At 39.6% G+C, this 22,800-nt stretch overlaps 1 protein-coding gene across 6 annotated transcripts in view; it reads right to left on the bottom strand.

The window, feature by feature from the left end:
- The window catches only part of arhgap32b (Rho GTPase activating protein 32b), a 118,213-nt gene extending 95,413 nt beyond the window's left edge, over positions 1 to 22,800 (bottom strand). For 3 of the 6 annotated variants that reach the window (XM_042218809.1, XM_042218812.1, XM_042218811.1), the window contains exon 1: positions 21,555 to 22,799. The gene's annotated coding sequence lies outside the window, so the exon portion shown is untranslated. Of the gene's footprint in view, positions 1 to 21,554 lie in introns of all 6 variants that reach the window. The other 3 variants (XM_042218813.1, XM_042218814.1, XM_042218810.1) reach the window with 2 other exon arrangements.

Below are 22,800 nucleotides of genomic sequence, written 5' to 3'. Positions count from 1 at the left end.
GTTACACCCTTTTGCACACACGCTACGTTAAAATAGCAAATAAAGTTCACATTTAGAGTCAAATCTCAATCATATCTTCCAACCCTGTAGTATTTTTGTCAATATTCTTGATATTTATAATCACCTCTGTAATATTCTTGATATGTATAATTGAGTGATTTGTATGTGTATAGTGCCATTTCTTAAACTTGACACATTGGTGTTTATCTGACCAATAAACTGGTCTACCTTCTATGACTCTATAGTGATAGTGCCCTCAGCCATCTTTTACGGTGTGGTCTGCTGGTGCAGCAGCATCTCTGCCGGGGAGAGGAAGAGAGTGCCAGCTCTGTTCTAGGATGCTCCCTGTTGGACAACACCTCCCACCCCACGCAGGAGACCCTGACAGAACTGAGCAGCTCCTTCAGTGGCTGCAGCACCCACGATGGTGGGCAGAGAGATTCCACAGGGCTTTCCTTCCTTCTGCTGTCAGACTCCACAACAAGGACTTCGCAGCTGACCAAACACACACATGTGTACACACCAAGTACAATTCTCTCTTTCTGACAACGTTGTATTTTATTCTATTGTATACAGTATCTTATTCTTATTACCTTATCCTATTCCGGTGTTTTTCTTCATGACACCAAAGTTCGGTTCGATACTTTGGTGTCACGGTTCGATATTTTTTCGATACAAAAAAAAAAATGTTCATGCCTTTTTAATTTGTCATTTATTAAAATTATAAATATCTATTTAAACTCAAAAGTACAGTTTTTAAATTTAATGTTGCTGAAACAACAAAATAACAAAAAAAAATTAATCTATCTGATCAAGAAATCATTCATCTTTGGAAAAGAGAGTTTGTTACAGAGAAATGGCTCTTTCAAAATAAAAGCTATACTATCCGCTTCTTCTGGGCTATATTCTCAGCAGCATATTAAACATATCAGGTCCCCATAAGGAGAATCCTGTGCTAACGGCTGTCTAAATGACTCGGGTAAAGTTTGTAGCATGCGTGCTTGTTGTTTTTGTCTGCTTCCAAATGTGCAGTCATATTCGTTGTGTTCCCACTAGTGCTGTCAGCGTTAATCTCGTTGAAATGACCTTAACGCCACAACACGGCAAATCTCCATTAACGAGCTACCGCGGATCACCCCGTGCGTGGGGCTGGACGGCCAACACGTTAACGAGCTAACTGCGCTAACACACTAGTTCCCACCAATGTAATTGAGCATTGCATGGCACATCCAACATACTGTTTTACTTTTGTCCATGACGCGCTTACCTTCAGGGTCATACGTCACATGAAAACCAAAATAGTTCCAAACGCCAGATCTGAATGAGGGTGGAGGAGGTTCAATTTGCCATGTTGCAAGGAGAGCTTAACTTCTGTCACGCTAGCTTGCCCTGCGCTCAGTGAATCTGCGTTCGACTACTCCGCCTGGGCTGCACTGTCGAGCGCAGATCCACTGAGCGCTCAACACAGACAGCATCGTCAAAAGAAAAGTTGATAAAATAAATAAAAAATTTTGTATTGTTCGATACATATGCGTACCGAACCGAAAGCACTGTATCGAACGGTTCAATATCAATATGAGTATCGTTGCACCCCTATTAAATAGTTTAGTGTGTTGCTGTTACTGTCTTGGAGCAAATGTAACCCACATAATTTCCTTAGGGATTAATAAGGTATTCTGATTCTGACCACCCACAAAGACATCAAACCAAGGTGAAAGCTTACATACAGCTGACAGCCAGCTTCAGCCGTACTATAATGTGGCAGATATATCGGTCCATATGAGCTTTTTTCCCCCAATATGTATGCATCCACATTTATAAAGGCCAATGAATGAAGATTTAAAAAGTAAAGCGGAGACAGGAGAATTTCTTCAACCATGTTATTATTTTGATATGATGTCTATTCACCAATCGGCATAGCAAGTGTTTGCCACTAACCCAGAGACTCATGCAGTAATCGACTATTTGTTGCGACAATAAAACAATCATCAGCTGGGCTCTAAACTATATCTATCTATCTGAGGTGACCAGAGAGTGACCTTTAAAGTTTTTGTTGGTATGAAGAGCCAACATCACACAGCCTCTTTGATATGAAAATGCTTTGGCTAACTCAAGTGTGACAAAGCAAAGAGCAACACTTCAGGCAAAATGTGCTTTCAGCCTGTGTTTATCAGCTGTCACAGGATGGTGTTTACTGTAAACTGCTTTCGTGTTGTGCCCTCTCACTGAAGAAAGCACTATTTCACCACACACACAAACAGAAACCACGTGATCATCTCCTTGAAAGTCGGTTATATTTTTGTATGATATTGCAAATATACACTATTACTGAAACGGCTCACCTAAACAGACTGACTTCAATCCACTTTTTAATTGTGCTGGACAATCCTTGACCATGTCTTATTATTATTTAAAAGTATGAGCCCACAAACACATAGTCAGTAAATATATGAAACATGTGATCCCTGGGTCACTTGTGTTTAGCCTCAGCTCAGCCATCAGTCATAGTTAAACACGGGAACTTTACACCGACACAAGTGTTAAACCTGTGCTTTGCTGCGACTCTGAGGAGGGTGGGCATATGGTGCCCGGTATAGCGCAAACCACCTACTGTAATGTTGATTGATCATTATATGTCGAAACAGGCCAAACAGTTGGGGCACATAACTTTTACACATCTCCACAGTGGGAGACACGGGGCTCATTTTCCACTTAAATGCATTTATGTAGCAGTTTTATCCAAAACAATGTGAGTGAAAGTGCTACATGCAACTTGCGCCCACTCACACACACTGATGACAGTAAGCTACCATTCAAGGTGCTGATTTAACCACTGGGACGGATTAAGGTTTCAGTGTCATACCCAAGGTCACTTTGAAATGTGCGGCAGAATCACCTGCCCTGTGAACGAGCACAGTCCACGCACCTTCCTTACCTAACAGCCTGTGAACCCAGTGAAACGGCGCTAAAGTGAAATCCAAACAGCACACAGCTAATTTAGAGTTAGAACAACATCTATTTTAAAAAAAGCGTGTACGAAGTTTCATCAGGGGGAAGCTCCATGAATTAACTAAACAAACCATCTTCACAGAAACAGAGCCCACCAGGCATCTTAGAAATTGCACCTGCATGTGAACAAATCCTTTACAATGCCACTTAATGGGTTTTCCAAGTAGTAGCAGTAAAAGCACCAGTTTGTTTGGAGTCTGTTTTTAATTATTCAGACACACTCATTATCCTACAGCTTTACAGGAGACCCAACAGCAGCGGCACAGTCCAAAGACAAGGCAGAAACCACAATGAGAGCCAACTCCACTGAGTCTGGGGCTACATATTTATTTTATTTATTATTTTATTTTTCATGGATTCTGCAGTGAATCTGTTTAATGGCCTGCTTTGGAGTAATTCTGCAGCAGCGAGAAGTCTTTTAGGCGTGTCGCCACCGTCGCGTAGACAGGAGAGGAGAAGGATGTGGCAGGATGGCATCCCGGCCCAAACACGACATGCTGAGTCATGGTGACAAACACTAATAAGCGATTTATCAGGAAACCTAGGACATAAATCTCCCGGAAAGCTAAGCTGAAAATACTGCCGAAACTAATCCCCCGTCCAAGCCGAGCATCTCTCCTGTCAATTATTTCTGACAGAATTCACAGCAACAGAATAGCATGCTAGCCATGGCTCACTGACCAGATGCATGCCTGCATGTCTCGTCTTCATTACCATCTCTCCCGCACTGATTAATAAGGCCAGGACAGCTCAACTCCATTACGAAAAATATACACAAGAGCTCAATCAATCAACAGCAGACAGCGATCTATGGCTTGAGGCAAGAATAAAGCAAGACTTTTTTTTTTGTAGAGAAATTAACCAAATAAAATCAAAGAGATTCTTTCCAGAGCTGGACGGTCATATAACCTCACAACACAAGTTGCACAGTCCCCACAAATTACACAAAAACCTCCTGTTTACAAAACTAAACCTTGCCAACAGTTTGGAAAAGGCAGGCGCTGTCTTTTCTGCAACAGTACAGTACTGTCAGGACTGGATTCTGTAGAAAATATCCTCCCCAAAGGGGAAGATGTGATAGAACTAAGGACCAAGCGAGCAAGGTGTGACTGATTTTAAAAGGTCAACTATGAGGAGCGTGTTAGATGGTGAAATAAATTTGGACTGTGTTGCTAACTTTGACAAACGAGCTAAGGCTAATGGTGAGAAACAATGTGAAATAAAATAAAACATCTTCACACCATCCCCTCTGTAATATCAAGTCTGTATGATGTCTGTGTAACGTCCAGTTTGACCAATTTACATCAAATTGAGAACAGTACAGCCAATAATCCAGAAAATTCAGAGCAAGCGAGTGAATGACTTCAGAAAGTATTTCAACCAAATAATGAATAGCCAACAAAAGCACCCGAACAACAATATATACATTTATGTGCATCCTAAATGTGTGAGACCTACAGGCTTTCCAAATCAAAGTTTTTAAATCCACAAAGAACTTTAAGCAGACATTTGTGGACTGAGACCCACGTTTGGCTTGCAGATGAATGTGGTAATGTAAACAAATACACAGAATACAAGTTCAGAATATAAAATTAGGCAAATGCTGGTTTCTACCCAGCTAGCATGACAGTGCTCATATGTGCTCTCAATGCTCTCCATTGTCCAGCTATCAAGTAAACCATCATCAATATTTCACACAGTGTGACCTGCACAAAAAAAAAAAAAATCATGAATTTATTTTTCATGAAGAGAAACAAAGTAGGCTAAATAATTTAAAGCTTTGAAATAATTGCCAGAAAATTCAATTGTAAAAAACAAACAAAACTGGAGTGAACTAGAGTAAAAAAGGAAATACTTTAAAAGATGCACACGTCTGCATGGGGATATTTGGACTGAAAAGGTTGCCCTCTTATCTGCCAGGTCAGAGAGGTCATCCTTCTCTGAGGTCTGAACTCTGGTTGGTGGTTGGTGCTGCTTTCACTTGCACTTGCACAGCTGTTTAGTAAAGCCTCGTCTCCGGTGAAAATGACAACCTTTCTGTTTACTGAAAGCCATCTTGTGCTCCATCTTAGTCTGTGACGCTAGCGCGGAGAGGCTTTTCTTTGTTTGTTTCTGTACCGCACCTGTTTAATCGTTCGTCTCCTTTGAAACAAGTTCTCCACAACAGCTTTGGACAGTTTCCATTCATCGCTGGTTTTGCTGATTGTGTGGGGCAGATGCACGATGCTGAAAAGGTGTTGGGGCTCTTTAGAAGTATAGTGTACCCATAATTTAGACATGAACGTTTTTTTTTTTACACTGAACAGAAAAGATTGTTTTTAAATGACTGGCTGGCTAAAAACATCTGTTTCAAACTGGCAGATAAACAATAAAAACAAAGCAGATTTTTGTTTTTATTGTTTATCGAGCACGAACAGGTTTATCAAAAAATGACTTAGAGACACTGAGTAATCTGCTCTTTACATTGACTTATTCTGTAATTGTAAGCTAACGATTAACAAGAGAAAACAACTGTCACTCACAAGAGCCGCCTACTTAATTATGCAACACTTTGAGAGGAATTCTCAATTCTCTGCAGTTTTTCCCCCTAATGGACTCCGTGAGCTGCAGGGTTACTCTGACTCAGAACCTCCAGCCAGTGGAGAGCTGGTTGATGCAGCACTCCAAAGATAAAGTGCTGTTTTACCATTTTAAGATTCTGTTATAAACTAAAACGTGAAACAGGTCTAATTGCATTCAACCATAGCAGGTTTCTGATGGTGTCCTTCAAAAGGCCACACTAAGACTCTAAAACTCCTAATAATAAATGTTCTGAAGTCGTTTTCCCCAGTACAATTACAACATTAAGGCACATATCTCTATAATCGTATCTGAAACATGTCCTGTTGAAGGACACGCTCTATTTATCAAAGTGCTGCTGAATGTGACCACCTACAGTTCAGACCTATGAAAATGAAAAAAGTCTCTTCATAAAGATATACAGTTCTTCTTTGAGAAATTAGTATGAAAAGCCACTGATCAAAACAGTGTTTCCCCTACAGACACACAAAATGCCAGCACACTAAAGCATGAAGCTGCAGGAGTTGTGACTTTCCATTCAAGACGAGCAGCAATTTCAAATTAGAGCGCACTGTGAAACAGGCAAAACAAACAGGCCATCACATTAGGCTAAACAATTCAAGGAACGGTGAAATTTACCGTTCTTATGGAAACAACACGTAGGAGCTTCGGGATGTTGCAATGGAAACAAGCGTGCAGTTTCATTTGTTTAAGAGGTTTGATTTTTGGGGCACTGAAACTGCTGAAAGCGGCTGCCTGTTACTTTTGAAAACGAGGCTCATGAAAGGATTGAGGATGGACTTGAACTTGCTGTGAGATGCAAAATCAAAACAAACTGGAAGACGCTCTGTGCATTCATCAGATTTTTACACATAAATGTGGATCTTAATCAAGATTGCAACTCTTATTACTGGATGCTTTAACTTGTGTAATGTAGAAAATGAATGAAGGTTTACTGAACTTAAAGTAAGATGGTAAATATCTCAAGAGAATATAAGCTTCATGCCTAAAATGGAGAGAAACCCTGCAGCGCGGTTCATTTCCTGCTGCTATTTTGCACATTTCAGTATGACATTGACCTTCAGTAGTGCATATTCATGAGGTAATTTGAAGCTTTGCAGGAATTAGGGCATGACAAGGCAGGTTTGCTCAACATCCTTGCAAGACATCACTCTCGGACAAGGTGCAGAATTTAAAAGACAAAGGTAACATCACTGTTCACTATTAGAGGATTTCTCTGTCAACTCCTCTGCCAAAGTTGTAAAAATGGGACTTCAAATGTGGTCTTTACAATTCAGTCTCACAATGATGCCCGTATGCCCGCTAGCCGACAGTTTGCCATTCCAGAATAAACTCCAGATGAAATCTGATGTGTGATGCAACTATGTGTTTTTATCTGCCCTCTTATGCTTGATATTTGATGCCTTGTTTAAAGTCTACTGTCTTCAGCCTCTGGAGACTGGATGTCAAGAGAATGACCTTGTTAATTCAATTCACCTTTAGACGATGAATACAAAGTCTGTCTGCCAAGGGACGGTGTTAAATATCACAAGCAGGCACTTTGCAGAGAGCGCTTCTGCTCTACACATCTTTGATGGAGTGTGAAACATGAGCCGGTTTCCCCCCCCCACTGCAACTTATTCAGTCATTAAAGCTCCTCAAAACATTTTAAATTAAACTTAAATCACCGATTTCACCAAGAAAATGTTAGAGCTTATAATATAACTGATCTCTAACTCTTTGCAGCACCCAACCAGTTTCAGCCACTCTGGGTCATTAGCTCACACTGGATACACAGAAATGTTGTGTCTACTATATTGCACAAAAACACCATGACTGTCGAAATGAGCCCATATATTTTCCCGAGCCACTGCAATCACCTGATATTTTAACAGAATTGCCACATCATTTCAGCTGATTCATTCAACCTGACACTGTTACCTTGGCCAATGAGCAGACAGCACAGAGAGCATGTTCAGTCCACCCTGTAGTTGCTAGGAGCAGTTAACTTTTTCCAACACAATGTGCTGATATCCAAGCTGGCAACTTGTACAGCTATTCATCACATCCATACTGAAAGCCACCCCTAATCGAATGTCAAACACACAAGGATGTAACTGTTAGCTAAATGATTATCAACAGATTCACCCGAAGGAGTGAGAATGAAGGATGTAACTGGAAACCTAGAGATCTAGAGGAAATACACACATTAGACTGATTAAGTGCTAAAATTATATTTAAATATCCATTTACAAACGTTCACTCAGTATTTAATACTGCACTTGTAGTTGCACTAAACTGTACAGTGAATCTCAAAAACAAAATGTTAGGATGGTTGCTAAATAGCCTGCTAACTTTACTGTGAGGTATAACGTTAGTAACATTAGGTAAGCATTCATCCAACATTAGCCATTACAAACATTTTGGACCATAACAGATTCTACAACCACAATGCAGCTGACTGAAACAAAATGGTAACGTGCATTTCAGGATAACATGAGAATAAAACTTTGGATGTTGTTAGCATTAACTCTTTGAACAGATCTCAATAATAGTTTTGTAAATGCTGCACTTAATTTAAATAGTTTGCTCTTTTGGTCTGAAAAGCATTATGGTATTGTTATCACAAACACAAAATAACACAACATGTTATGCAGCTATGTGTAGTTTTTAAATGTTCCACATTTAGTTTTAAATGTGCAATTCCTGTGTCCACAGGGGTACTGTGGGGTTTCCTCCCACAGTCTAAGAACATCTATATCTGGTATACTGGTGATTCCAGATTAGCCATGGATGTGAGGTGGACAAAGAGCACAGAATAAAGTGTTGTATGAATGTATGGAGACATTTATCTTGTAGCTGAAGTTTCTTTGACTGATTTGTAAACTAGCAAATTGCCAAATGCTACTCTGGGCATGATGTAGGCAAATGTATTTAATGATTCCCTGGAGTTATACCATGAATCAACTTTATTTAAAGTAAAGCTACTGCTCTTTGTCCAGTCATCTACACAGAGGCTTCTGTGCAAGTCTGTGTGTATCTGAGAGCAAGAGACTATGCTTGGGCTTTTTGGCGTATGTCGTTTTCCATAAAGCATTTTGAGCTGCCAAGTGGTACAAAAAGTCGTATATACATAAAGAACAGAACGGTTAAAATGCAAAAATCACACGAACAAGTTTTCTGTGAGGTGACGCTGTTTTTTGGTGCTGTGTGCTTTCCCCACTGACATCAAACATGATTAAAGAGTCACCAAGTCTTTCAAGGTGTGTTTGGCAGCTTAGAATATAACAGCATCAAGTCCAACCAAACCTGTAACCAAACCTCGTTTTACAGAAAACAACAAGAAAGCATTTAGTTATGAAGAGACACATAAAATAAAAATATCAAATGGATTTAAAAGACAACAACAGAACAGCTTACAATTTAAACATGTTTGTTACCTATTCCAAGTCATTCAACCATAATATAACAATGATTTGACTTTTTTAAGAAAACATCCTGACTGTGTGATAGCGTGTAAAACCTTACGCATTATGAAAGAAAATATAAGGACTGTGATATTCAAAAGGAAACGTACACAGATGCAAAACTAGGGGTCACTAATCTGCACACTGAGAAATGAACTCAATCTATTTATTGCACATCATCTTGAATGAGCTTAAAATAAAAAGTTCAGGGCCTGTAACACAACAGATAACAGGCGTCTCATTCAATAGGATAACTGGGTGCAAAAAAACAAGGGGATGGAAACAATGTGCTTCACTCACCAGACATTAAATGTCGTCTGCCTCATGATAAGCAAGTAAATAGCTCTGACTTCTACCAGATACTGCTGTCACAAAGAAAATAAGTGCTTTCAGTCCCAGCTGCACAATCTCTGAACATTACACACATACAATTTAGGATGGAGATTCTACAATAGGAACAATGTGCCACTACCTTGTCACATTACTGCTATAGCAGCACCGTGTGTTTACGTTCCTTACTGTGCACAACAATTAGATAAGCCTGGGTATCTCTGAGAGGAAGAGGTGTCTGCCAGCGATGACGATTCAGTAACTAAAAACTAACAATCTTCAACGAAGCACGGTACTTCACCCCAAACACAGCAGAGTACAGCAAGGCTACGAAGGAGCAGATACTAGCAGTTGGTGACGAGCAACCCAAAGTAAACCTACGACTTCACCGAGTGCCCCTAAAGCACGCACTACATGTACTTCATATGAAAGGGGGGGAAAAAACGATGGATGGAAATTACTCATGTGTTCACATGATGGAAAAGCAGGGCCGTAAGACACTGGTTAAAATCCTCAATCCAAGGCACAAAATCCCAGCTATATATATTTTTCAATTTTATCAGGTGGCAATATTGTGCAGGCTTAAGTGAACAAAAGGCAAAGAGATCTGCCAGTGTTTATTCTGAAGTCATGCAACTCTTCAAATAAAACCTCATTCTCTCTTATTTTATGACTTTTCCTGAAAATGATTTATTCATCATATAGTGAATTTTGGGGTGTGTGGGCTAAAAAGCAAAAAACAGGCCAACAACCCCCAAGAGACTCCTTTTTAACCCCGTAGAAATCAATGTAGAACAACAATTGTTGCAGGCTTTGTTACTTAACACATGTTGTTTACACACATTTAATATGAAGGTTGCTACATCACGATCCAGTGCAACTGGGACTGCAGTTAGATAAAGATGAATAATTATTGCAGTGCTGAATGAGTCGCCGATGGGACAGTGAGCCTGGGCAAAGCAGAGCAACGTGGGGCTTGTGTGGAGAGCTAAGCTAGGCAAGGATGAAATCCTGAGGAGAGAATCTGAACTGGAAAGGTTTCAGGCCTGAAGAAAAGAGGTGACAAGGTGAGGTGGAGTGGTGTGGACAGTTGATGAAGGAGAGCGGTGGACAACGTGAAAAACCTTCACCGTTCTACTTTTACAAGAATTTATTAAAAATGTGTTTCTTATTCTGTTATTCCTCCTTAACTGTGAGGTCTAAATGTTCAATGCCTTTCACACAGAGTGCTGTGTTTTTATTTTAGTAACTGTGTGGGTGCGGGGGAAGCTCCTCCCTCACTAAAGTGAAGCACACGCAATGTCTGACAGGAAGTTTTGGTTTTGTTATGCTTTTATTTTGAAGTCCACTAACCACGCTTTCTTTTGACGTCAGCTTCCTTCATCTGAAAGGAATTCCCTAATTATCCACCATCAGTGAGGTTAACCATTAGATGAGAGTGGGCTGAATCTACAGTTTGATTTGATTCCGTTTGTTTGTATATTATTTAAATGGGGTTTGTTTTGTAGTCAGATGTATGTGGGGCGTGTTAAAATGAGTCCAGTATTTCACTGTATGCGTGTCTTGGTAGTGCATCAGGGAGGATCTCTTAAATTTTATTGGTGGTATGATCGGTAGCTATTTAAGGAGGGTTTTTGGGGGCTGGGATGTTCATGTTGAGATGTTGAACCTTGGTATCTTTAGGGGAAATATATTCAGAGACTGGAAAACAACTAAAGCCTGTTGTGGTTGTTTTTTTCCCCATCATCTGGTCGCCTTTATGTTAACCACGACTGCTACAGTAACTAAATCATTTTTATGCATAAAGATCTTCAACTGTAATTCCAAGAGTTACATTTGGCAGTTTTGCTTAACATTTGTGTAACCCTTTATTTGTTGGTAGATTATACAGTATATTTTACCTTTTTATAATGAAGTAAGAAAATAATCCAAATTCTTTGTAACACTAATAAAACACCTTAAAATCTAATCATAAGTCCTTATTTTGACAAATGTTTAGGGGTGGGGAAAAAAATCGATACTGTGTAGTATCGTGATATTTTGTTTGCTAATAATGTATCGATACAGGGACAGCAGAAATCGATATTTTGTTACAAAAAAAGTTTTTGTGGACTGGAACATGCTCTGACTTCAGAGCATGTTGATCAGCTCCTTTTTCTGAGCAAGAATCCTGACATTCCTTCACTGTCCAAATGTGTTTAACTTTTTTTTGGCAGCAATAAACATGACAGTTTACTTATTTTAATTTAAGACATGTTTTATTTTAATTAAGTTTAAAACTTTTTTATTTAATGTAAAATTATATTTTGTTTTAATTTACTTTCAAATTCTTCAGTTGCTGAATGGGCTGCATAGTTTTCATAAATTGCATAGTTCAGAATAGCTATAATTGTACCAGATGGTTGCATTCAGTTAAGTTGGACTAGACTGTAATACAAACCGTTCAGTTTGTCAACAATAAAACTGACTGAAATGAGAGAAAGACTGAGTGTGAGACTTTGATATTAGATAAAATGAATATTGATAAAGTTTACCTTTATGTACAGAATCTGAATATCGCAAAATATTTTTAAAAATTGCAATAATATCGTATCGTGCGTTAAGTATTGTGATAATATCGTATCGTGGGATGTATGGTGATTCCCACCTCTACAAATGTTACTAATAATTATAAAAGTCATTATGATAATTAACATGCCACCTTCACCTCCAGCCTGAGTAAGTCCAATGTTAATCATTATTTCTTTTCCTCCATTAGCCTAACCACGTGATTGTTATTTCAACCATCAAGACACAAGTAGGGGTGGGCGAAATAAACGATATACGATAGAAATGATATAAATTTGGCCAACGGTAGAGATTTTGACTATATGGCTCTATCGCGATAGCGCATGTTGATGATGTCATCAAGCTGCGCCTGTTTTGGTCGAAAGCATCGCAGCGGCTAAAACCATTATCATCTGCAAATTATGGCGGGCGACAGTCATAGCAAAGACATGAAGCACTTTTGAAATATGAGGAAAGCCAAAAACTGCGCTTCAAACTTTACTTTACTCAACTCATTCTTCTGGCTTCCTCCAAATCCGTACCATTGATTCATTAATGTTGAATTCTCTTGCAGCTGCTCTATTCCCATGTTGTTGCAGTATATTAATAACTAACCTCGTATTGTGGATGAATAATCTCAGTTGTTCTCCTGACTGAAGTTTGCCCCGTGTATAGCATCCTGCTATGCGATTGCATTTGTCCCCGACCACCAGAATCCCTCACGTTAACTTTTAATGAGTGGAAAAAAAGTTGGCGTTCATCCTCCAGCTTCACTGTGCTAATGTTATGCTAACATAGCTGTGTCGCTAGCAATCACGTAGAACAACATTATATACCAGGTAGTCCAACTTCAGTAACCCTGCAAACACCACTGCTGTTTAGTTTTCTGTCTTCATTTATGTTGGAAGTGATAGCAGAGCTGTACGTTTGAATTCGTTTCAAAAATCTCTCAGACAGAACATGGTATGAAATGTTTAGGTATAAACTAGCGAGCTAACTTCCTGTTAAATTTAATAAATTCTGTTTTCATGGATGCATGGATGTAAAACTTAATTGTTACACCTGATAAAGCAGCAACGTTGATGATTTAATTAAAGATGAAAGAATTTAGACCGTTTTTAACTCTTAGTGTTTGTTTGACTTTGGGACCTGAAGTGGACGGAGTTTTGGACCCAGATTACTCCGCGAAGCTCCCTCACTATGGCAGCCGTAATGCTCTGACAATCCATCAAGCAGTGCGGATTACCAAAGTTGTACTAAAACATTTTTTAACAGATTTCTGCTCGCCAAAATCGGTTCGAGGTCAGTAAGCACAACCAGAATTCATACATAAGGCACACTCTCGATTTTTGAGAAAATTAAAGGATTTTAAGTCCTTATAGTGTGGAAAATACGTTATACAGAAGAAAAGAATATATCACGATATATATCGTTACCGCACATGCTTCAAATTATATCGCGATATGAATTTTAGGCCATATCGCCCAGCCCTAGACACAAGTCTTCCATTAAAAACAAACACTGACATTTTTAATTCCAGGATCTCAGAGTGCAGTCACTGTAAGTGCTTAGCAACTTGTTGCCTACAAGTGCAACAAGGAAGGAATGTGCCTCTTTAATTTCACCTCTTCTACTCCAACAATCATAACAGACTAAACCTTTTTAAACAGCACAGTTGAACAACCTGCAATACTCATCAGTTTTTAGAGTTCTTACCTTACAGCTAATATAAAGTTATTTTTCTGCCTTTAACTTCCTCCAGCACGTCTAATGGCACTGAAATATCTTAGGGGATAGGCTCAACCGTCTTACAAACTTTAGGGATCTCAATTACTATATTATTACAGTTTCTTCACTTTACAACACAAAGCACCTCGAGGAAACTGTTGTAATTTGGTGCTGTGTAAATAAGACCGAACTGAACTGAGTGACAACGGTGCACACTTGACACCGTCTCATCAAAGAATCGTCGCCCTGATGAAATTCACACCCTGTCTGGTTTCACAGCACTGCACACCTGACCAGTCGCTGCATAGAGAGCGGGGTTGTTGAATTGTTTTACAAAGTTAGCGTACAGCTGAGCTCTCATTGAAATGCTTCGCCTCTGACGGCACGGCAGAGTTAGAATGGCAAGTAACAAACGTGCCCTCCACGCTGAATGAAATCACCAAACTACTGACAGCTAATTTTTGTTAGCTGTCAGCAGTTATAGAGCTAGGGCTTAACATGTTCTTGTAGTTATAATGTACTGTGAAAACTCAAAGGGTGGATTTGAAGTTATACAACTCCAGATATGTCAGAAACTTTCTGTGAAAAGTCTTGTTCTGCTCCCGTTAATGAGATGTCAGACAGTGACAAAGGTTTTACATTCACACCACCATGCTTTTTGCACGATCTGCCAGTAAAGTAGACAAAATAGAGCCGTGCACAGCGGCTGCACACAGACAGTATGAAGACCTAAAATTACTCTGGTGACGTATGAAAGTGACCGTGAAACAAATTTTCATTTTGCCTAAAAACTTTTATATTAACATGCAAAATGATATTTTTCATTTATCTAACAATATTTTCAGTGAATTTTATTGTGTTTGAGTAAGAAGTTTTTACTCACTTGTAACACATTGGTAAATTATTATTAAACTTCTTACCGTTAATGCATCAGAAAATGCTCAATCAACAACATTTCATAGTTTTGAGAGATATTTGCAGCCTGGAATTAAAACAAACACTCTGAATATCACTAAGTCTTGCTGTTTGTTTCCATTGCATCGTTGCCTGGCTGTTTTTGTGCTTTTACCATACTGCAGAGCTCATCAAATATCAAATCTAAACACGGAGAACTGGTTTCTTTCATCCAAAGTTAGTAGTTTAAGTGTTTATGAGGGCTCCTTGTTTATACAAATGAAGTACTGACCCTAAGTGCTGTGATACATGACCTTAAAAGTTTGGGGGAGGTTGATTTTAAGGGCTGAGGTTAACTCTGCTGAACTCTGGTTATTATCCACACTTCAGTATGAACAAAACAAGAAGAGCCAAGCATGTATAGACACGAGGCTACGTTATGACAAAGAAACTGGAATAACTTTGTGACACGAAAAACTGCAGTTAGATTTAAAGTTCATTCCTCTAAATAAAATGTGATTAAAACATAGAAAAAAATAGTTTAATGCAGGAACAATCTTCCTCACCTTGAATATGCGAAAACACAAGCTTACAGATAATATTCAGGAGGATGTTATTCTGGGCTGCTAGTCAAGAATAACATTTATTAGTTACAATGTATCTGACACAATGGGTGGCACTCAGGGTACAGACAAGACATGTATACATACACTACGATCATTATATATACACAAATTATAAAACATTGTTCTCCGGGCTCAGTTTTTTGCTGCAATCTTTCCTTCAAGAGTAATTCAGAAATAGAAGGTACAGGTTTTTATCCTGCTCACAGAACAGTGGCACTCTACTTTCACCAACACCTTTCCCCAGCAACTGACACCAACTGCTGACAGAGAAATATCCGAGTCAAATCGCTGACAGCTTCCAGTGCTTCCCAGAACGATCTGCTGAGTTTCTACACTTTTCCTAAGACGGTTGCTTCACACAACTGGTTGCCAACAAACTCCTGAATGAGAACTTTAGTTTCCAGATCCGATCTCATTATCCTCTGCTGGGCCATTGTGGAAACACCCTGGCAACTTGCTAATCAGCGCCTGTGTCAATGCCAGGATTGTTTACGGGGGAATGGAATCTCCTCTGGGAATGTCACAGCATCCTCAGAGGACTGAGAGTGTGCAGCGAGCTTGGAGCAAGATGCTTTATCCACACTAAGAACAAGAGAGCCTGCGGCCCCATGTATTTGTGGGACAGGGCCCAAGGACAGCAGTGTATGCATATTGCATCATTAATGAACATACAGAAAGGAATAATAATGGACACAGCCCCGCACAGTGCGTCAGTATCTGTGCCTGGGGTCAGAGGCCACGTCTGGCTTTGTGTTTGTGCGTGGCTGTCGAGGACTGAGACAAACAAGGAGACCTTTCAGGGTGAAGGAGGTCTCACGTACTCGGGAAGACAACAAAAGAAAGCAGCTGGTTGCATAACAGGAGGACGAGGACAGTCAGTGTCCTTTGAGTTTTGGTTCGTTTCTTTAACTATTGTGTCTCAAACCAGACGGCACTGCATACAGGTCGACTTTGTTTAAGACTTGATCGTTTTAACATGCATTTACTGTTTGGATAAACTTCACATTGCTTTACCATTTCCTTTCTGTATACAATACGTGATGAAAACCTTTCAAAATAAGATTTAGCCAAGGTATTTTTCAGACCATAAGGCGCAACGGATTATTAGGCGAAACAAGCAGTCAGATAAGTCAAACTTCTACTCAACTCATTCTTCTGGCTTCCTCCACTTCCGTACCATTGATTCATTAATGTTGAATTCTCTCGCAGCTGCTCTATTCCCGTGTTGTTGCAGTATATTAATGACTAACCTCATATTGTGGATGGATTATCTCAGTTGTTCTCCTGGCTGAAGTTTGGTCTGTTTACAGCATCCTGCCATGCGATTGCATTTGTCTCTAACCATCGAGAAGTTAGCGTTCATCCTCCAGCTTCACTGTGTTTATGTTATGCTAACATAGCTGTGTCGCTAGCGATCACGTAGCACATCATTATATACCAGCTAGCCCAACTTCAGTAACTCTGCAAACGTCACTGCTGTTTAGTTTCCTGTCTTCATTTATGTTGGAAGTGATAGCAGAGCTGTATGTTTGAATTTTTTCAGAAACCTCTCAGTCAGAACATGCTATATCATGTTAAGGTGGAAGCTAGCGAGCTAACTTCCTGCTAACTTCTAACTCCGTTAAATTTACTAAATTCTGTTTTCATGGATGCCTGGATGTTAAACGTAATCGTTACACCTGGCAAAGCAGCAAAGCTGGTCATTTTATTAAATATGAAAGAATTTAGACAGTTTTTAACTCTCAGTAATGCCGCAGTGTTTGTTTGTTTTTGGGACCTGAAGTTTTGGACCCAGATTACTCCGAGTCCGTGAGGCTCCTGTCTATGGTAGTCGTAATGCTCCAACAATCCATCAAGCGGTGCGGCTTCGTAGCTCACCAAAGTCGTACTAAAACATTTTTGACAGATTCTTGAGCGCCGTGTAGCACATAAAATCGGTTCGAGGTCAGTTAGCACAACCAGAATACAAACATAAGGCTTATAAGGAAGATTATAAGGTGCACCGTCGATTTTTGAGAAAATTAAAGGATTTTAAGTGCGCCTTATAGTGCAGAAAATACGGTACATAAAAGACACTGAATTTATTTTTATTTACTCCTAATAGAACCTTAAAAAAATCATGATACAAGTGCTACGTCATACTGCACAGCGCTATAAGAATTTGATTGAAGATATTTGGGATAGTCTGACAATCCACCTGTAAAATGGCTGGTACAGCCATCTCACCCACCATGATACCTGGTGTGACATAACAGAGTGCTTCACCAACAAACACGCAGTAAATTAAAAAAGCTGACGACACAGTTTCATTAAGATCTTATTTAAAACAGAAACTAACTGAAACACCACAGTTCCAAGTCATGTTTGGTTTGGAGAGCAATTACTTATCTAGTATTTCATCTTGGTCATGTGAACAGTCTTGTTATAAAAAATGACACAAAGCCGAAACAGTTCTGAAGCCTGACATTTCACCATTTCACAAAGGACTAATCCAACCCCTCCTCATCCTAATACGGCCTGATAAAAAGCTTAGGAATTCATCAACAAACAACTCCCTGTGACACCAAACTGAAATGAGACCGTTTGCAGTAATAACCAAGAAAAACGCATCCCAGAGTGGAAGAGCTTCACTTGAAGAGGGTTACACAGAAATAACTGTGGTATATTCATGGAGTCTATAGATAGCTTTGTCTGAATAAAACCTAAGAGTCATTTGATGAGTAACATATGATCTCTTCCTTTTTGGGGGTATGGCTGTAGATTTTCTCATGAGCTTGAATCTGGCTTTAATCCTGTCAGCTGTGAACACAACACTTATTCAAGCTACAATGATAACATTGCTGTACAGGAATCCTGTTCCAAATCTCAATATCACAGCTATCCTTCCAAAAGTGAAGTAAAACAATTCATTGAATAGAGCAAAACCCAAATCTTTAACCCTAAATTACTCATAAATGATGACATGATTTACTATGATTATCCCACTTCTGCCATGTCATAATGACCCTATGACATGAAAACTATGCATCCACCCATGCTTTTTGACAGCTGCAATTTATTGCAAAAGAATGACACCAGACTCATTGCATGGTGAGATTTGCATGCCTAAGTTACAAGCAAGCCTCTGTCCACTCTGTTTCCACACTGTGTGTACATTTCAGCCAATCGCTATTGGATATTAAAACTGTTGTCTTAACGCTGAATACCTGTGCAGGCTCACTAAACTGATCCAGAACTATTCTATAAAACCAGACTTAATATGTTAATTTCCAGCTCCATATTGTTATTCTTTAACTCTTCTGGAGTAGTTTTTGCACAGTCACAGCTCAATAATTATAACATTTATCTTTTAAAGGGTGCAGCAAACAAAAGCAACACCGCTTCCTACTGGGTTCAGTTAACAACAGTCCTGTGACGTGATGAAAGAAGAAAGTGATGCAGGGTTGTCTTTTTTGTTGTCAGTTGTAAATAAATAAAATAGAAGTACAAAAAAAAATCTATACTAAACTTCTTTAGTTATGGTCCACTTATGCCACAAGATAAAGGAATAGATCTGGCTTTTTTTTTTTTAAAGCCACAAGAAGAGCAGTGCTGTCTCAATGAAAGGGCAGCGAGAGTCATATTTGGATCAGATGTGCGACTTGACCACAAAACCGAAGTACGACACAGCTATTCAGCCATCTCTCTACACTTTGTACTGCTGGAAAAGAGTTGGCTGAGGGAAAGGTTCGTGACCAGGGAGTTCGTAACAAGTCGGTTACTTTAATCAGGCAACTTATCTTTCTGGCCTGGTGTCTTTTACAATAACGCAATTTGTGACGTCACTGTCTGTTCATTTTTTTGTCGTACAGAGAAAGAGTCTGGGACATTAAAGTCTTGCGTTTTGCAGATGAACGGTTAAATATGCACTGTTGATGATGGCAACACTTCAAATGATTTTAAAAAATGATTTTTAGTATTACTGCTGTCGTGGAAACATCCTTTTCATAGTGTTTGCAGTGAATGCTTCCCTGCTTCTTTGTTGGACTTTAAATAGCCAAAAATATCTCCACCCTGACAAATTTCTCAGACCCGTCGTTTCAACAATGCGCTCGTGTTTTTGAGCCTTCAACTGTGTCCAGTTCGTGTTTGGTAACACTGTTGCTTAAGTTTCCATTAACATTTCCTACTCCTAATATTCTGATGTGTACTGCTGTCAGGTGATGTGCCAAAAACTGATTTCCAGTATTTGCCAAACAAACCAAAAATAAATGATTGTTTGCATTTAAACTGTTGTAAATTACTTGTTAGCCTATAATCTGTCACGCATAACTCATTTTGAGCTAGCAAGAATATTTCTGTTAGAATCGGCATACATATTTCAGCCAAGTGACTTTTATATATCCTTCAATTGTCCAGGTAAAAACTGGCCACTGAAATTCAAATGTGTTTTAGGAGGACAGGATATTTTAGGAGGCCAGAACTGGACTGATTACAATGTAGAACACAGAGCAGGTGCAATAACGCAGAGTCATAAGGATAGCTGCACAACAGGGCAATTCTTTAATGTAAAAATACAAGTCCTTCATAAATCCTGTTCGCTACATCCCAAGTATCAATAACCAATGATATTCTATATTTAAAAAACAAAAACTACAGCTACTCCTCCTACACTCTGCATCAACCTAACTAACATGTCTAATTCTGTTCTAACCAAATGACTATCGAGATGCAGCACTACTCATCATCACGAACCTTTTCTATTCTTTCATAACATAGATGGAACTAATTCTATCTATGTCTCATATTTCTGTTAAACACAAGTTTGTTCCCAACAATTAACATTATTTTGATCACAGCTACATGTCCCAACACTGTCACCAAGTGTTTGCTTATAGAGGGTCACCTGGTTGTTGTCATTTTCTTTGTATTATTGTAGGGTCTTTACATTACTAGATTTTTAAAAATGAATTGAACAGAACATGTATATAATAAAGAAAAAGGTTAGTCAACCTTACAATGGGTTTATTTGGTCAGCTGCTCCTGCAGTAAAAGGAAATTGACTGCAGCTGAGGGTAAAGTTGCAAAAATGTAAGGAGCCACCCTGAGACAAGTGGGGTTATTTCTTGATATAAAAGATACTGAACTAGAGCAAAGGGTTAGACCAGAAAAGACATCAAGCACCGACATGCTGGAAATGCCAGTCGTCACCGAAATGTATTTAAGAACTCAGTGTTTGTTCTCATAAATACACACCGAGGGGGGGAAATGGAACTGCTGCAGTCATGTTTTCTCGCTGCACTGAACCGTGACCCTGACAGCAAAATACTTAACAAACCATAGCTTGTAAACTGTTCCAGCCCAATCACGGTGCAGGCTCAAACATGATAGGTTTCACAGGCATGCTGCTCCCACTAATCATCCATGCAAACTGAGAAATGTTGCACAAGGGAGACAATTACAAAACAAAATCTTCCCCAGAAACTTAACTCCAAGTGCCCTTCAGCAAGGCATTTAGTTCCTGAATGTGGCAGCGATGTACAGCTGTGATGAATGAGATGATGTTATGTGTACAGTCCTCTGTGTTTTAAGTTGGTTTGCCTGATTAAAAAAAAAGGGAGCGAAGGCTTCAATACATGTCTGATTAAACTGTAATCTAATACAAGGCATGAAGCATCAGAAGACCATGGGAACTGTGGATCAAATAACATGTGAGGGAATAGGAAGCTTTCAGACACTCCCATATGGATGACATCTAATTTAAGATTCAACATTTGAAACGAAATCATTTTAAAAGAGAATACCAAATGCAAAGAAACAGGGCCAACTCCTTCTTACTGATATATAATAAACACCCAAAAAGAGATTGCAATGAACTGCAGTACTGTACGGTAGTAAACGTGAAATATCAGATATATCTCTATATAAAAAAGAGCAGTTTAATGTTAGCATACACAAACAGACACAGGTCCAGGTGAATGCGGCATCACCAGGTTCAGAAAACGCCACACAGTCTGTGTTTAATCCAACTCTCATACCGGTGAAAGTGATTAACTCTTTTTAAGTTCGGAAATTGTAGAGCCGAACAGAACAAAATATAACAAATATACCCGAAATTCTCTTGTTCTTAACATCCTGAGCGTGGAGCACACAATTAAAGCAAAGCGCTGTTAATCTGCCCCTTTTTCCAACTAGATTTTCAATATAATTTGCGCAACTAGGGGGACTTAGCAACTCCACGCAAGCCTCGCTTAGCTGGCGAGACATTATTCGCGCTGTGCCCGAATCCCCCCTTCAGACACCACCATCGCCACCGTCTCATCAGCACTGCGGCTCTAAATAACGTTATCTAGAGGGGTAAAAAGGCGAGCAAAGCACGTAGCGCGAGCATGTAGCATGAATGTACTAAAAGTACCTGGTTTTGTGGTTGTGGTCTGCGGTCCCTGACCACCGCTGACTGGCTGGCGAGGGGAGCTTAGCTCTCGCCGTCTACGTCTGGAGCTTCACCGCTGTTAAATTCCCTCCTCATCGCAGCTTAACCGGACACACTCATACACGTCAGACACTAAGTATTTGGAGGATATCATTGAGCGAGTCCCCGGCCTCGAGGAGAGCGCGCCAGTGGTCGTGATCACAGTTAGTTGGGTTAACACTAAACAAAAAAGACTCCCCCGGGACAGCAAGGCGCACGAGCCCTTTCAGTCTGTCACTTACTGTTTCTCCTCTGGAGGGAAAAAACGATCACCGCTATCTTCCTCACAGTTTTCATTCCCGCTGGAAGCCCGAGTATGGTCAATTCCCCATTCCCTCCAGTCACAGGACGGTATTTCCAGAAGAAAACTTGTACGAAAAGAAACCCTCTCCTCCGCGTGCACACCTCGGAGTGGAGCGATACTGGCTGGAGCGGAGGAGCGGCGCTTTCTCTGTGCTGCCTTCACCGGCTGTCGGAAATGTCCAACCCCAAAGCATGGGAAAATAGGACACAGGATTCGCCGTCATACTCCGTGATGGTGTAAGGATGACACTATAGCTTAGCTGATAAGTGTTTCGCTGGTTGAATAAACCTGCAGCACCATATTAAAAGAATCGATATTCCAATATAAACCTCGTTCAGACTTTTAAAATGCCACATAACCAGGCAGACACCAATACATCTATTCAATATATCCAGAATGCTCCGTGTCTGTGTCTGAATTAACTGAACAAAAGCCTGTCAATGAGATGAATATTATCTTTGTGCTCGAATAAGCATCTAACAAGTCAGACAGGGGTCATGTCACATAAATAGTATTGTTCCCAACTGTAATGGTCAACATCTTTTGGTTCCCATGTGCCAGTCTGATTCCATATTATGGCACCTAGAAGGCTCTAAAAAAGGAGTCATACCCAAGTAACAGAGGAAGGCCACATAGATGTGGAAACATGCCCATAAGAGGAGACTTTTATTAGCTACAGGAAGCCGATTCAGCATCTACATGTCTGTCTTTTATATTTGCCAGTAAAAAAAAAAGTTGTTCTCAAATACAACAATGCCTCAGTACTCTTGTCTTCTGTTACTCCAAAATCATGACAGAGAACTATATTTCACATTACTATTGAATCTTCTGTGATATATTTAATTTTCTCCGGCACACACAAACGCATAGGAGAGAGTATATAAA

The sequence above is a fragment of the Haplochromis burtoni genome, unplaced genomic scaffold, assembly GCF_018398535.1.
Source record: "Haplochromis burtoni strain Fernald_Lab_line unplaced genomic scaffold, NCSU_Asbu1 Contig_24, whole genome shotgun sequence".
NCBI lineage: Eukaryota > Metazoa > Chordata > Actinopteri > Cichliformes > Cichlidae > Haplochromis > Haplochromis burtoni.
This window is presented reverse-complemented; position numbering and strand designations above follow the sequence as displayed.